The sequence below is a fragment of the Atractosteus spatula genome, chromosome 10 (assembly GCF_055471065.1).
Source record: "Atractosteus spatula isolate fAtrSpa1 chromosome 10, fAtrSpa1.hap1, whole genome shotgun sequence".
Lineage (NCBI taxonomy): Eukaryota > Metazoa > Chordata > Actinopteri > Semionotiformes > Lepisosteidae > Atractosteus > Atractosteus spatula.
In genome coordinates, this window is record NC_142715.1 from 26624161 (window position 1) to 26639846 (window position 15686).

General features: G+C 38.2%; 1 non-coding gene across 1 annotated transcript; it reads left to right on the forward strand.

Annotated features, from left to right (window-relative positions):
• The first annotated feature begins 2870 nt into the window (after positions 1-2870).
• trnas-gcu (transfer RNA serine (anticodon GCU)) lies at positions 2871-2952 on the forward strand. The gene has a single exon. It is a non-coding gene; the product is annotated as a tRNA-Ser (tRNA).
• Positions 2953-15686: the final 12734 nt, after the last annotated feature.

The window sequence follows — 15686 nt, forward strand, 5'->3', positions numbered from 1 at the left end:
CCGAAAGCGCTTCTTTTGCGGATCAGTATATTCCAATACCGGTGGTTCTGCAGAAGAAATAAGCCGAACTCTCCAAAACATGCTCCAAAAGCGTTAATACTGCACTGGCTGCTATTTGAAACGCCTTCATAAATGACGCGTAATAGAGATTGATGCAGCTGGCTTTTATGCTTCACAATACATTGCAATCAGGAAAATATACTGTATTGTAATCAGGAAAATAAATCAATTATTAATATGCAATACAACGTCTGTTCTTAAAAATGATAGCTGTTTTACACTGACGTTGCTCTTTATGAGATAATCCAGATTGTGAAGACGACTGCACTCTCGCAGATCAAAATATTACACGAAGGCTGTAAAGCACACTCTAAATTTATCCGAATATTTGATTTCCGCGATCCGTTTAGGCTACAACAGGCAACTTGGCGCTTCTCCAGCAAACCATTCTCAGTTTTGTGAATTACTTGTGCTTCCAGCACACCACCATCTGTAGCTTGTCAGGCTGGCCGAGTGGTCTAATGCGCCAAATTTAAGGGCTCGTGTTTTTCCATTGCTTGGGTGTTTTGGTCTCTGAATAGAGGCGTGGGTTCAAATCCCACTTCTCACAGCTACCGTCTTTTCCCTGCCTTGCGTTTTTCCTGTCTTCTTGTGCTCGCTGACAACGACAGGAAGAGGAAAACGGAGAAACCGGCTTGGGGGCACATGATGGGCAGGGAAATACGTCTTGAACACTTATGCAATTAGCAGAAAGTCAAATAGGCTTCGATTTTTGCCTTAAGAACTGTTTGGGCTGCCTGTAATCGAGGAAAGATTAACTGCAAAGTATGCATTCAAATGTGAAAGACCGAAATATAAAACCACAAGAAGACTTATTAAAGAAACATTGTTTTCCTTGCGGTTTCTCCTGTATTTCACTGGCTGGAGACGCTGTGTCCTGGCTCAGCGGTTATATAAGAAAAGACACAGGCGCGGTTCACGGTTCTGCGCTCCCCGTGCGGAATGCGCGTCTCTTCTCTCCTTTAATACCTTCATACACTCCTCTCAAACCACAGCAAATTCTCGGAATATTTCGGTTTTACCTATTTCACAGGTAGTGGGTCTTTCTTTCCGAGATCACAGGTAGAAACAATAAACAAGCTGAAAACAGGAAGGTATTCCTGATCGTAGGGGAAGATGTGCAAAAATAAATTTCCTAAAATCCAATAAGGTCCAGTCACGTTCAGGTACTATTCTGATGTAGATGAATATTTTTGGCACAGCTGTTACAACAAACAGGCAAATAAACTTTTTTATTATTCCATTCGAGCTGTAGTTTTGAAAATGTTGTTTTCCATTCATTAAATAATACAAAACACAAACCCACCATAAACGTCTGACCATTGATATTCCTGAATTATAAGATCGTACACACGTACCGCGAAATTCGTGCAAGAGTCACAGCTGGTAGGCAGTTCAATGAATATGATGCCTTTCAGGGGCCGAGTATTAGACACGCGTTATTGTACCGAGCTTAGTCTTCCTCTAACGCAGTCTTTGCCTCGGACCACCCCTCTTGGCACATTAGCCCTTTAATTTTCGATTTTCTGTATAGAACACCGAATATCTTGAGGAAGTCTGTCAAGCAAAGACTGCTGGATAATTGAGGTGCAAATATTGGTTCAAAATCAACATCCTCTGCTATTGCCGTTGATTCTTTGAGAGTTTCTTCAAGTTCTTCATCTGACCTTCAATATCGAGGGATATTGAGCATAATACCGTAGTATTTGTAGCTTTCTTTTGATCGCCCGTTTTATTAAAATGCCAGCCTCTTTTACAATTATTTAGATGTTTGGCAAGGTGTAATAGCCCCCCTCGCATCCTCAGCTATAATATTTTAAAAGTACAACAAAATTACATTATATTGAACAGCGTTTATGTTAACATTTATATTCAAATTAAAGTAAATATACGAAAATATTAAAATACAACTTCGGCGATCTGTCGTTTTTGCTTGTCAAGTTCTCAATTTTGCGTTGTATTTTAAATTACTTTAGCTGAAGATGCAACGGGAGCATAAGTGAATTCTCCCGCCACCCACTGGAACATATAATTCCATGGGTGAATACTAACTGCTCGCAAGTTGCCAATATCGGAAATTATTGGAAATTCCCGGTAATGTTGGCTCTGGTACTCAATTGTTTACTACTGCAAATATCAAAATAGTTCAGGTTTTGCGGAACAATTAAATTTTTGCGGTGATGATGTTTACTATAGGAAGAAGTGCGTCCCTGGGTGGGATCAAAAAACCCACCTTGAGGTTAACAGCTGAACACGCTCACCGATTGCACCACAGAAATGCTCACACCTTCATTTTTTTCATTTACATACTTTTGGTGAACAAAAAAATTCGCTTCCATTTCATCTTTTGCAAGCTATATGATTTAAAAAAAACAAGTTGTTCTTCAAAGGAAATGAATAAACGCATTAAACCAAATCAAGACCTCTTTGAGTGTCCCAAATTACATGTTCTGTAAAACAAGATAGGAAAAAAAAGGTACCGCTGGAATTCGGATCCAGGATCTCCTCTTTATGAAATAGGTGTTTTAACCAGCTTTACCATAGCACCGGCAGAACACTATTCTTATACAGGTGGGTACCCACCCTCAAACCTTTGTTCTCCCGCTACTTTACCTTTGCCTACTGCCCTGTCTGTCTCACACCTGAAGAAGGCTCCACGGCCGAAACGTTGTGTTCTCTTTCTTCTTTTTTTCAGCATGGAATAAACCTATTCTTATACAGCCGCTTGGACACACCGCTCTGAGACATCTGAGGTCGATGTGCTGAGCCTGGTCGCCGAGCAAAATCATGCCCAAGGGGGGTGCTTTTGTGACAAGGTGGCCGAGTGGTTAAGGCTACGGACTGCTAATCCATTGTGCTTTGCACGCGTGGGTTCGAATCCCATCCTCGTCGGTTTATGTCTGCGACTAGTGATCTGTTTCTAAGTCGGACTGGCTTTCTTTAACTACTGTAGTAGAGCAGTAATATTTCTAGCGTTGGCCGAACATGGCTTACAGCAGTAGCTGACAGATATAGTCTCTTAATATTTAGGTTAAATTTATGCTTTGTACTGCTTTCACCTGATATTAATAGTAGTCCTGATGAACGATTTAGGGACATGGCGCATCTTGAAAATGTTCTTGTTAATTTCAGTTTGGAAAAAATGCACTCAGCAGAAGCAGAAACTGGTCGTATCTGCAAAATGCGCAATGCAATAGCATGTCTTGTCTTGCTATGAGTCCTTATCTGTTACAGGAGGCGTTGTAGGACTTTTTTAGCTCAGAAAAAGCTATCAATTCATCTTACATTTCTACTCCATCAATATTAGCAATGTTATCTTTACTAATTTACATTTTTACTAAATACATTTTAAAATAAATGCTATTCCATATATTGTAACTTTTTGGTATTTAGAATTTTTATCTGAGGAAATGTGAAAGAGGCTTGTATTTTAATACAATTTTCCATCAAAAGAGAACCAAAATCCATATGATATTACCGTCAATATCACTTGATATCAACGTTCAGTTGAAAGGTTTGAAGAAACTCTCAAACAAGCAACTGCAGTAGCAGAGAGTTCTGATTTGAACCGATGCTTGCAGCTCAATACTCCATTCGTCCTCGAAAGAAACAAAGACAAGTATGTTTTGAGTGTCTCCATGATACTCTTCTCAGTCCAAAAGAAAGGTTTTATATGATCCTGATCCCACTAGAAAAAGGGTCAATTTCCGCCCGCACTGATGTCCCTTCAAACGTTTTATAAGAACTCTGGACGTTTATAGAGTAGAAGCCTGGTCCATTTCTTCTTCTGAACGAGACTATGGGAGTGAGTATTTTGATGTCAAACTGGGATTTAAATAAAGAGTAACACTACACTACATTGGGCTACACGTGTGACAAAGCGTTTACTTTTTGACCTCTCGATAGCTCAGTTGCTAGATCTTAAGACTGTAGAAAAAACAGCGAGTATTTCTTATGTCCCTGGTCTGAATCCAGTTTGAAGGATGGTGTTTTCTTGTTCCTTAATCAAAAAGTGAAAATTGCGAATTTGTCTTTCACTTTGACGTTCACCCGAAAGCTCAGTATACAAAGAAGTAAAGGCTCCTGTTCTGAATAATCCTCACGTCTGATTGTTTTGCTTAGACCTTTAAAATGTACACTGTGGACTGTTTGCTCTTCCTAACACAACTAAAAAGCTGCCGACAAACTTACCGATCGGGAGTTTAGTTCAGTGATAGTGCGCACTTAAGACGCTCTGTTTTCTATCGCCGGCATCTCTGTATTCTTTTTAAATGCGATATTTTTTATTCTTCGTATGTGAATTTCAGGGAGACTCATAAACCCTTTGTCTGTTTTAAAGATACATTATTTTAAACCAGACATAATGAAAGACGTAGTAACTAGACACAAGTACAAACCACATGAATAGTAGCGGCTTTGAACTCAATGTGGTGCTGTATGGGAATGCAATATAAACGCCAATGGCACAATGGATAACGTGTCTGATTACGGATCAGAAGACTGTAGGTTTCTTCTCCTTCGTGGTTCGTGAAAAAGCTTTTAAACCACACTACTCAACACTGACATCGTAGTGTGTGCGGTCCTACACAACCTTACTATCGACTAGATGAGTCTTCTGTTCCATCTACAATTCTTTCCGCACATTCCTGCTATTTCACCACCGTTATTGTAGGACAACAGCCACAGACACGAGAAGATATACTATTCCAAACAAATGTCTTAAAAATATTACGTTGAAAAGGGTGACAATAAGTTTTTGTTTCTTTAAGGTAACCTTACGTTTGCCTGTAAAGTTCACATTATTTTCTGTAGCCGCAAAACCCCAATATTTCTGCTGTCTCCCGAGAAACACAAGCGTGGAGTCAAATCATATTAAATAACACAACACATCTATTAATTTAACACCCAGATGTGACAGAACACATGTAAGACTTACACACAGCCTTTAATATGCGATAGTGAATTTGCAGGTATCCTGGGGAGGGAAGAGAACTGATATTAAGGAAATACATATTTAAAGGGAGTCTAAGTCTTTAAAGTGTTTTGTCACATCTGGATGTTAACTGAATAGTTTTTTAGCATTATTTATTGTGTTTTGACTCTATACTTGTGTTTCTCAGGAGACAGCAGAAATATTGATTTTTACATTTATATTCACATTCCCGGTGATATCGACTTAGGAACTCAACTATTTACTTGTAGCTTGACTCGTGTTAAAAGTTTAAAATCTCTGCAAACATCAAGATGGCTAAGGACGTGGAAAGAAACTCAATCACATTTAGAGAAGGTAATGTTTAGATCGGATTAATTCGAAGTGTGTCTCTGGGTGCGTTTGATCTACCAACGTTGTGATTAACTGAAGGACACCCTGATTGAGTGTGCCATAGAAACTGACACGTCGTATTTTTTCTACATTCACAGATGTTTGGCTAAAGTAAAAAAAAATCGTTGTCATTTTCTTGCCAGCTGGCAGTAATTCTTTTGCATTGATAAGAAAGATGAGCATTTTATCTTTCGCAATGTGTGGATTTCTTGAAAAACAATTTGTGCCAAAAACGAAATGAACACTTCCTTTAAACATAATGCAGAAGCATGTTGTCTATAACAATAAATGGTGCCCGAAGACAGGCACCGCTGGGATTTGAACCCCGGATCTCCTGTTTACTAGATAGGCGCTTTAACCAACTAAGCCACGGCGCCAGCATAGCGCTGCCCTTTTAAAGCCACTTGGACACACCTCTATGTCACATCTTCGTTCGGTGTGCGGTGAGCCTGCTCGCTGAGCAAGTTGAGAAAGGATGTGAAGTGGCTTTTATCTGGCAATTTCATTACCAAGGAGCTCGATGTGCTTTTGATGATTTACAGGGTGTCCAGTGCAACACAGGCGATGGGCTGCTGGGATTTGGAGCCAGGATTATAGGTGTAGAAACAAGTAAACCAAGCCAATGATTTGGTTTAGAAATTTATTCTGAAAATACACATTCACACCTGAAAAAACAAATTCTGGTAACATCAATATACAGTATAGTAATGACAAACACAAACTAATTACATTAACACACTATCTAACTCAAAACCACATTTTGATTCAAATATAAATTTTAAAATGTACAACTTATATATTTCCAAAAAAAAACAAATATTACAATGGAAGTTAAGACAATTTTTGTCCACCATTTGCAAACCCTGTCTAATTGTCCTAACAGGACCAGAAACCTATTATTTTCAGTGTCCAGATCTCCTGGCCCCCTGCCTTGCATATGCATTCTTCAAGTAACGCATTGCGTGCTTTATATCTTTTTCTTTCGATGTAGGGTGGGACTTCAGCACCGCAGCTAGGAGAAAATTATATAATATTACTACTCAAATAAATGATGGTTAATATCTTCTTGAGTATAATCTCAAAAATGAACCATTAAGGTTTACTAAGCTCAAAGCTGAAATAAACGGATAAAATTAGAGAAACGGCAAAACGATTTTGTGTAATTTCCCCTTCACATTATTTTTATGTGCCATTTTTTGCTTATTAACATACTATTTTAATCAAAATAATATTAAGTAAGATCTGTATGTATTCAGATAGTATTATTATTATTATTATTATTATTATTATTTATACTTACTCGTCAAAAGAGGATTGCTGAGATATTCGCGGACTTCTTCTACGATTGAAAAACGTGGCCAAAATGGCGACCAACGAATACTAGCAGTGCATTGTGGTATATAACCGGAAAATATGCTGGGTTAGATATTTTCTCAGCGTACAGATGCAGCCATTCAAAATGAGCGGTAAAAACCCGCGGTGCAGTAACCAACCCGCAGGGCACCGTAGGGCACCGCGGTAAGTGATTGGCTGGCCAAAATGACCGACAGGGGCACTCGTGGTGCATTGGTTGGTAGTGAAAAGATTTAATCATTCAATGTCTTTACTGTGCACATTTCAATCCGCTTAGTTTTGAATATTTATATGGAATTTTACCACTAAAGGGAAATTTTAGTAGCTGAGCATAAAAAGAAGAGGAGCATAACGCATCTGAAGGTCATAAACGATATTAATTTTGGAACATAAACATACAGTATATAGCTGGTCTTGGTACTTTAAAGAAAAAAATACACACCAGTATTCCATTTCTCCCTAAACATTTTAAGCTTCGAAGTCTTTAATTAACGTGATACCGGAGTCAACAAGCATACTTTTAGAATTTGATTAAAAGGGAATATAATATGGAATCGCGTATCTAAAGAATTTAATAACGGTATGATTATATCCGTGTACTGCGACAGGGCTGTGTAGGGCTGTTTCGGCTGCCTGTTCATGGGAGCTGTCTTGTAGCTTACTGGTCTAGGTGCGTGACTACCAACTGGCAGGTTGTGTGTTTGAATCCAGCTGGTGCTGGACTTTTCTTTTAACAAACATTTCTTCGAAAAAATAGAATAGCGATATTATAGACAATCAATTGACTTTTATATTTCAAAATATCGCAACATGATCGATATTTGCGATATTTTGAACATATCTTCCCTTCTGACAGCGGTTCCTGCTTCTAGTGTGTGTGTGTGTGCAACAGAGTAAATTTTTATAGAGAAATGGAGGCTGGACAGTATGCGTTACAATATAAACATTTATATTGATTTAAATTGTGTTCTGATTTAAATCGCAAACGCGTGTTTAATTATGTGTTTTTTAATCATAATCAGGCTAATGCATTTCTACATTTTCTGTATGAACCAGCTTAGAGGTTCATACAGAAAGACAGCTTGTGTTTAAATTGAGTGTAAGGTAATTTATGCTTCTAAAGTCATGGTCAGCATTTATTATTGTACTGTGCTGTAAACTTTTTCTGTGCCTAGTCACATTATTTTATAGCGTTTTTATTGCGTTATTAAATCCGGTGGCGCTGTGTGTTAGTTTCCTGACTCCCATGTCACATGGTCTGTGATTGAATCCCATAGAACTATGACTTTATTTTTTAACAAACATTTCTTTGAAAAAATGAAACGTTTCCCTTGGTCAGAGATTAAATAAAACCTCACTCGCACCAAACAAATTTATATTTCTAAATATCACAAAATACATTCATTGTCTTCCAATCGAGTCGAGTTGACATTGGAAGCCTGCCACACCCGGACTGTTAAACCAACGCATTAGCACGTCAAAGCCCATCGAGGGCATTGAGCCAGTATTGGCTTTAGTATTCCCCCCCTCTCCCTTCAATTCAATTCAAGGTGTTTTATTTGCATGACAGATGGGTACAAGCAGTGTTGGGTATGTATATTGTAATGCTTACGGCAGACAGGCTCTGTGTAAGAGCCGGCACACCAGAGCAGCGCACCGAGGGAGCGTCTGCATTTCTAACTTAGTTTTTAAAATTAGTCAAGCAAATTGAAGCATCTCCTTTTACTTAGTGCCTGAGCATAAAAAGAATAGGAGCATACTGCAACGCGTGTGAAGTCCATAAACGATATTAATTTTGGAACTTAAACATACAGTATATGGCTGGTCTCGGTACTTTAAAGAAAACATACACACCAGTATTCCATTTCTCCCTAAACATTTTAAGCATCGAAGTCTTTAACTAACGCGATACCGGAGTCAACAAGCATACTTTTAGAATTTGATTAAAAGGGAATATAATATGGAATCGCGTATCTCAAGAAATTAATAACGATATAATTATATTCATGTTGCAAAAGAACTGCAACGGACATAAAAACTCCCTTGCTTTTAACAGAGCGTTCCATAATTTCTAACTACGAAAATGCCAGGTGAAAGGATTTGTAAACATATTTTGTTAAAGCAAGTCAGTTTTTTCCGCAACACATAAAAGACATTTTTCCAAGAAAGTTTAGCCTTTGTCACTAATGAAACCACTAAATAAAGACATAAATATAGAAATCTTAAGATTTGTTTTATTTAATGTTGGTAGCAGGATGAATTGTCAGAGTGTATATTTTGTCGCAGAGTTGCTGCAAGATGTTAACAGTGAAAAAGGTATTTAGAAATGAGTTATTTCAAGATGAAAATTTTCAGAATAATTGCAAATCTAGCAGGATAGAGAAAGCACAGAAAACTGGCAGTTAGATTGATCAGATTAGTATGAAAAGTCATTTAGCAAAGGGAATGAGAAGAGTGACAAACTAGTATACTTTAGATCTTTTTTTCTGAACCAGGGAAAATCTGATCATGTTTCCCTATAACAATAATAAAAAACTTTATTTGATATATCACCATTAAAGGTGGCATCTCAAAGCAATACAGTAGATGTAAAAACAGATAAAAGGACCACAGATTAGAAAAGTAAATGCATATAAGAAAGACAAGCAGTTAGAGGTGCTACCAAAATTAGAAAATGAAGCAGATACAGACACTAGTCTTCTGAAAAGAAAGGTTCTGAGGTTAGATTTTAACTGGCCCTGGTGTGTGTGTGTTTGTGTCTGTCTGTCCTGTGATGGACTGGCGCTATGTCCAGGGTGTATTCTGCCTTGTGTCTGTCGCTTACTGGGATAGGCTCCAAATCCTCTGTACTGGATAAAGAGATTAGAAATGGATGGAAGTAAAGGCACTGTGTGGATGGAACTATACACAGTGTTAGAAACCCACTATGAAATGGCAGCATCTCACTGAGAATAAAACATTTTATAGTGCTGGCTTAAGGAAACAGCCTTTCCACCTCTCTTGCACATCAGTATCCATACCTAGTTATTTAAACAAATTGCCTCTAATTACAAACATCTTAATATGCTGGCTCTGTGGATCCGCATCAGCTATGTTTGCCCATTCCTTCAATTCATGTGCATCCAACACACAGTTCAACGCTAGCAACTACACAAAATCTAAAATATGAGCTCTACTTGCCACTTACAGTACCAACAGTACCAGCTAACTTTAGTAGTGACATTTTCATGGATCTTTTTAACAATAAAATTTACAACATCAGACTTCAGACACAATTAAACAGGCCTCAAAAAAGTCTGGTACAAACATTTTCAGCATGGAATAAACCGTTACTTTAATGGTATAAACCTTAAATGGATTCATATTCTCAATAAGATTTGGTGCTCAGTAACATGACTTAGAAAATGACAGAAGACATACGTATCATGCTTATCCTTCTATTTTTCATAATCGTAAACTCCTTAAGGCAGTTACATTTTCTCTGTTCTGACCTGGAGTTACGGAGAAATTTAAATTCTAATAAGAGATTTGTAATGAGGAAAGTCATACCAATCACTCATACAGTACCAGGATTTGCAATTACAATACAAATACTTTCTTTCTGTATGTGTTTATTTTGCAGTTTGAGTCTATGGCATTCCTTTGGGGGTCTATACTCCAAGGCATGACTTTTTTATGTATAAACATCAGTATTTACTGCTATTAATTACTGTACGATTTATAGTTGAAATCTGAGCCTAGATATAAAGTTAGATATAAAGTTAAAATCTCGACAAAGCAATGTAGGAAATACAGAGAAAATAAATCCTTTCTGACATCTAAAATCAGTTTCGATCAAGGTCTCTAAAACGAACAAGAAAAAGAAGATTTTCGGAGGGCAATTACGCTGTGTTTATATAGAATAAGTGATTTATGAGCAATCTAATTTCTTGTTCGTTTAAAACAGTGAAATGTCAGCTGCAAAAGATCGCACCAGAAACAGCACTCTCTCTGCCTGTCATAGACGTTCAGGAAAGGCTGAATGAAGTCATGTCAAGTACAATAATTCGGAGATCAATAATAACAGTTGTAGGACAGTATATAAGGAGGATAAGGATTTTGAAGTTGACTCGAAATCTGATAGGTAACCAGTGCAAGGACTTGAAATTATACTTAATGTATATTTGAACAATGAAAATATATTTTTACAAGATTTTACATTAAGCACTTAAAATTAATATGGTTAATAATAGTAAACTGTAACATGCTGTAACAAGATCGGTTAAACTGCGAAGAAAATGCTTTCAGAGAAAATGTTTCAGGTGTGAAGAACATAGATCTCCAATGCAATTTCAACCAAACCTGTTCCCACACACCCTGCCCCCACTACCATTAGAATATACACAAAGCACGCAAATCTTTCGAGCTAATGATCAGGTGACCCGAGAGAGAGCGAGAGAAACACCAAGGGGTGCGGAACCAGGGAACTATTTACATGGAAAACGGGCGATCTCCCCAGACTGTCCGCCCGTTTCACTGTTACCTGGATACCTCTTTATTTAGAACTCACTAACACTGATTTTTAGTTTAGAAGGATTCAAGTAGGGTTTTAGATGAAAGGCAGCGACCTTAATCAAGCCCAAATCACAATTGAACCCATTCAGAGCCTACATTACATTTTAGCGTTTCATTCTGAGCAGAAGACCCTCACACCTGAAGAAGGGGGAGGTGTTTTTCGCTGGAAATCTCGCCTGCTTCTACTTTACAACCGGAGTGCTGGCTGTGACGAATTAAACCGGTTTTACAAGTTTCAATCACAGACCATGTGACATGGGAGTCAGGAAACTAACACACAGCGCCACCGGATTTGATAACGCTATAAAAACGCTATAAAATAATGTGACTTGGCACAGAACAAGTTTACAGCACAGTACAATAATAAATGCTGACCATGACTTTAGAAGCATAAATTGCCTTACACTCAATTTAAACACAAGCTGTCTTTAGCCCTCTAAGCTGGTTCATACGGAAATGTAGAGATCCAGGCTCAGAACACACAGCTTCATTAGCGAATACATATGCAGGACAACTAGAGAAGACGTTTTACAGAGGATGGATTTTTAGAAACATCCCATCAGTGACATCACTGAAGTCAACTCCTAGGTACTGTAACTGTCGTGTGGATAGTTTCACAAGAATCAGACAAAGGTTTAAGCATCGCTTGTTCTAGATAAAACTGCAAAAAAAAAAACAACAACCCATAATGTACTTCTTTGCGGCTCTGTTTGCCCAAATCATATATTCACATCGTGAAATCTAGAAAATAATATTACGTAACCAAAATCCGCAATATGGAAACAGAACCTGTGTAATTGTTGATAGATGATGTACTCGTAACATTTTTTCAAGACGAACTACAACATTTAAAAAATGACTTGTATGTACTTGATATCTCTAATCAATCCACGGGTCCCAGCACAAAACGAAACTAAAACGCATACCGTTTCGCGCTTCTTATTAGTTGCTCAAAAGTAATTTGACCGTATGAAATGCATAATATAAACCTAGAAACATATACGTGAGCAGTACTTAAGCACTGTAGTATCGGTGTTAAGACATACCTCTCAAATACTGTAAATCAAGTTAAAAATATCTCAAGACCGATTCTGGTCATAATGAAACCATGTTTCGTGTATGTTTTCTTTAAAGTACCGAGACCAGCCATATACTGTATGTTTATGTTCCAAAATTAATATCGTTTATGGCCTTCACACGCGTTGCAGTATGCTCCTATTCTTTTTATGCTCAGCTACTAAGATTTCCCTTCAGTGGTAAAATTAGATATGAATATTCAATACTTAAACGGGCACAGTTAAGACATTAAATATACATATACATACTGTATACAGTACAGTTTGCATACGGTAATATGTTTATGTTCCTAAATCAATCTCTTTTATGAGCATGTGAAAGGCATGGTGAATCACTGTACTTTGCATGATTGGAAACAAATGCGTGATTGCGAAATGCTGTGGTGTTACTTTTACAAAGACGGTCAATGAAAAAAAGAATGTTGACCAGGGCAATACTTTGAGTTTACACTTACAGCTTGTCCAAGGTCATTCATTATTAATACTATTAGTAATATCTTCGTTAAAGACTTTGATGGCCACAGCTCAAACATGAGAGGTTGAGCTTTATTAGCTCCACCTTGCGGAAATTCCGGATACTATTATTTTGCTTGTCGTATTATAGGAGAATTTACGGTAACTCGCGGTATTTACCGGTAGCTTGCGGTAGACTGCGTACAGCGTACCGCAAAATAATGCGGTATCGCCCGTGCATTTTGAATGGCTGCATCTGTATGCGTTTATTAATGTTGTCGATATTATGGTTGAAATTTAACATTGATAATACATCGCGGCTATGTGCCCCCTGCTATGTGCTGATGTGCAATTTTAACGCATACAGTTAGTAAGGATCGGTCACTGTTGTATGGTATTATATACAGTATAATGACATTATGGAATAGGATGGGGACAGGCCTGGCGTCACGGGGGGAGGGAGGAGTGTCGCCCCTTCAGTTTTGGGCAAAAGGATTTACTTAACTTAACTTGCGCCCTAAAAAAATAGTTATACTTTGTCAATGGTCAGACAACACTAAATGACACTAACAGTCACTCGGACTGTTTGACGTGCACAGTGTACGAAGTAAATTATTTTCGCAGTAATTAATTTATTATATTTACTATATTTATTATACACGTGTAAATTAATTACTGTGAAAATAATTTACTTTGTACACTGTGCAGAGTGCCGTATACTACTAGTTGCGGCACACACGATACATACAGTAAAAAGCCTCAGGCACTGTGTTAGATGTGTTTTCGACGTTATATATGCGTTTATTAATGTCGTCGATTTTACGGTTGCAATTCGACGTTGATTATACGTCGAGGTGACGTATATATACGTATAGCCGTATTTTCGCCGTGAATATACGTATATTCGACGAATCAATGCCCACTGGGTACCGTAGGTCTTGGTACATGGGAGTGGATTTCTACCACAATTAAAAAAGGGCAAATTATAATTACAGGCTTCAGACACTTTTTTAAACAAAAGTGACCAAACACTCCCCAACTTTCAGGTTTGCTTGAACCTGTAATAAAAACGAGGTCTGAAGCTTCCGTTCTCTGATGTTACTGTCTCTAAAGCCGGACGTGATGTTTCGCGGATGTGCGGTGTGCCTTTTCTCTTGTCGTGTTCAAGATGATTCGCTGCATAAGCTCCTGACTGGGTGTTCTGTACTGCGCTGTTACTTCGTTCAGATTACCTATGTGTACAGATAAAATTCAACTGCGTGGTGTAATTTCCAGGTTTGGTACCAGCAGAACCTGCAGACAAATGAGCTGACCTCGACGTGATTTGAATGTGCAAGCTTCTAATCTGGAGTCAGACGCGCTACCGTTGCGCCACGAAGTCATGTGCGAAACGCGCTTTTAATTTTCCCAAAGAGAAAAATCAGCGTCCCTGTAAAAGATTTATTTTTCATTCTCTCCTGTGAGAAGCGCCACTCTTCCAATGAGGGTCTCTTCTTCCCAGACGACAGATTATTCTTCCTGCCCAGCTCTCACACAGATAGCAGACACACCATCTCCACTTATGTCTTCACTACATCTATAGATCTGACCCCCTACAGCCCCGATATTCCTGGACAGGATATTTACCACCAGCCTCGTGAACTTCTCATCTTGACCTCTCCCAGGAGGAGAACAATTAGCACAGAATCCTCTCTCTATTTAGCAAATAACACAAACCACAGTTTACCTGTCAAGACAGAAAACCAGGCTGCTCCAGGTGAGGCTTAAACTCACAACCTCGGCATGACTCCACTGATTATGTCATTTTACATGGCCTGAACCAGGAAAGAGATTGGAAGTCAAGAAGTTATGGTGTTATTTTAATACTTGCCTACACTTTTAATTTTTCTGTCAAATCTTTTATTTTGGAGTACTTTGATGATTGATGTTAATCCTAGTCCCGATGCACGATTCTGGGCCATGGTGCGTCTTGAATAATGTTCTTATAGGCTTCAGTTTGGAAAAGTGCGCTCTTCAGAAGCTACCGAAACCGCTAATGGTTACATAACACTTAATGCAAAAGCAACGTTCGGGTTTGAAAAAGAATATTACTTGCTATGAATACAAACACTGTTACAGGAGGGGTGTTAGGGCTATTTTAGCTTAGATCATCAACTCATCTTACAGTTCTTCTCTGTCTATATCAACAGTGTTATCGCTACTGAGTGCTAAAGGCAGGTCCTGGCAATACTTCATGAGATCTTCTTTAGAAAACATTTAAAAAAAATATTTCCACTACCATACATAAAGTAAAAGATACCGATTGCAGCTAGATGCAAATTCCAATCGAAAATGTATCAGCTTTAAAATTTTCTTTTGGATCCATACAACGACCAGCATGAGACTCAAAATATAACTGTGTTTTATTGTACAGCATAGATTGTACAGCATTTATGTTAAAATTAAGGTAAATATATCAAAATATCAACATCCAACTTCACAGTGCTGACGTAACAATGCTTGTCAAGTCCTCAAACAATTCCGCGTTGTATTCTAAACGATTTTAGCAGAGGACACAACAGGAGTATAAATGATATCTCTAGCCAGCCATTCAAAGATACTTTTCCATGGGTGAATATGGTTTTCTGGGGAGTTGCGGTGTTGATCACTATTGGACTTCCCCGGTCTCAAGTGTTGTTGTTGGACACGAGCAAAAGACTCGCATTTTCTGCAAATATGAAGAGAGTTAAGGTTTCGGCTTTAGCGGAGACAGTGTTTACATTGACAACATTAAGGAGAGCATCCCTGGGTGGGTGTGAACCACCAACCTTACAGGTAACAGCAGAACGCACTCGCCGATTCTGCCACAGAGACTGACAAACAAAGAT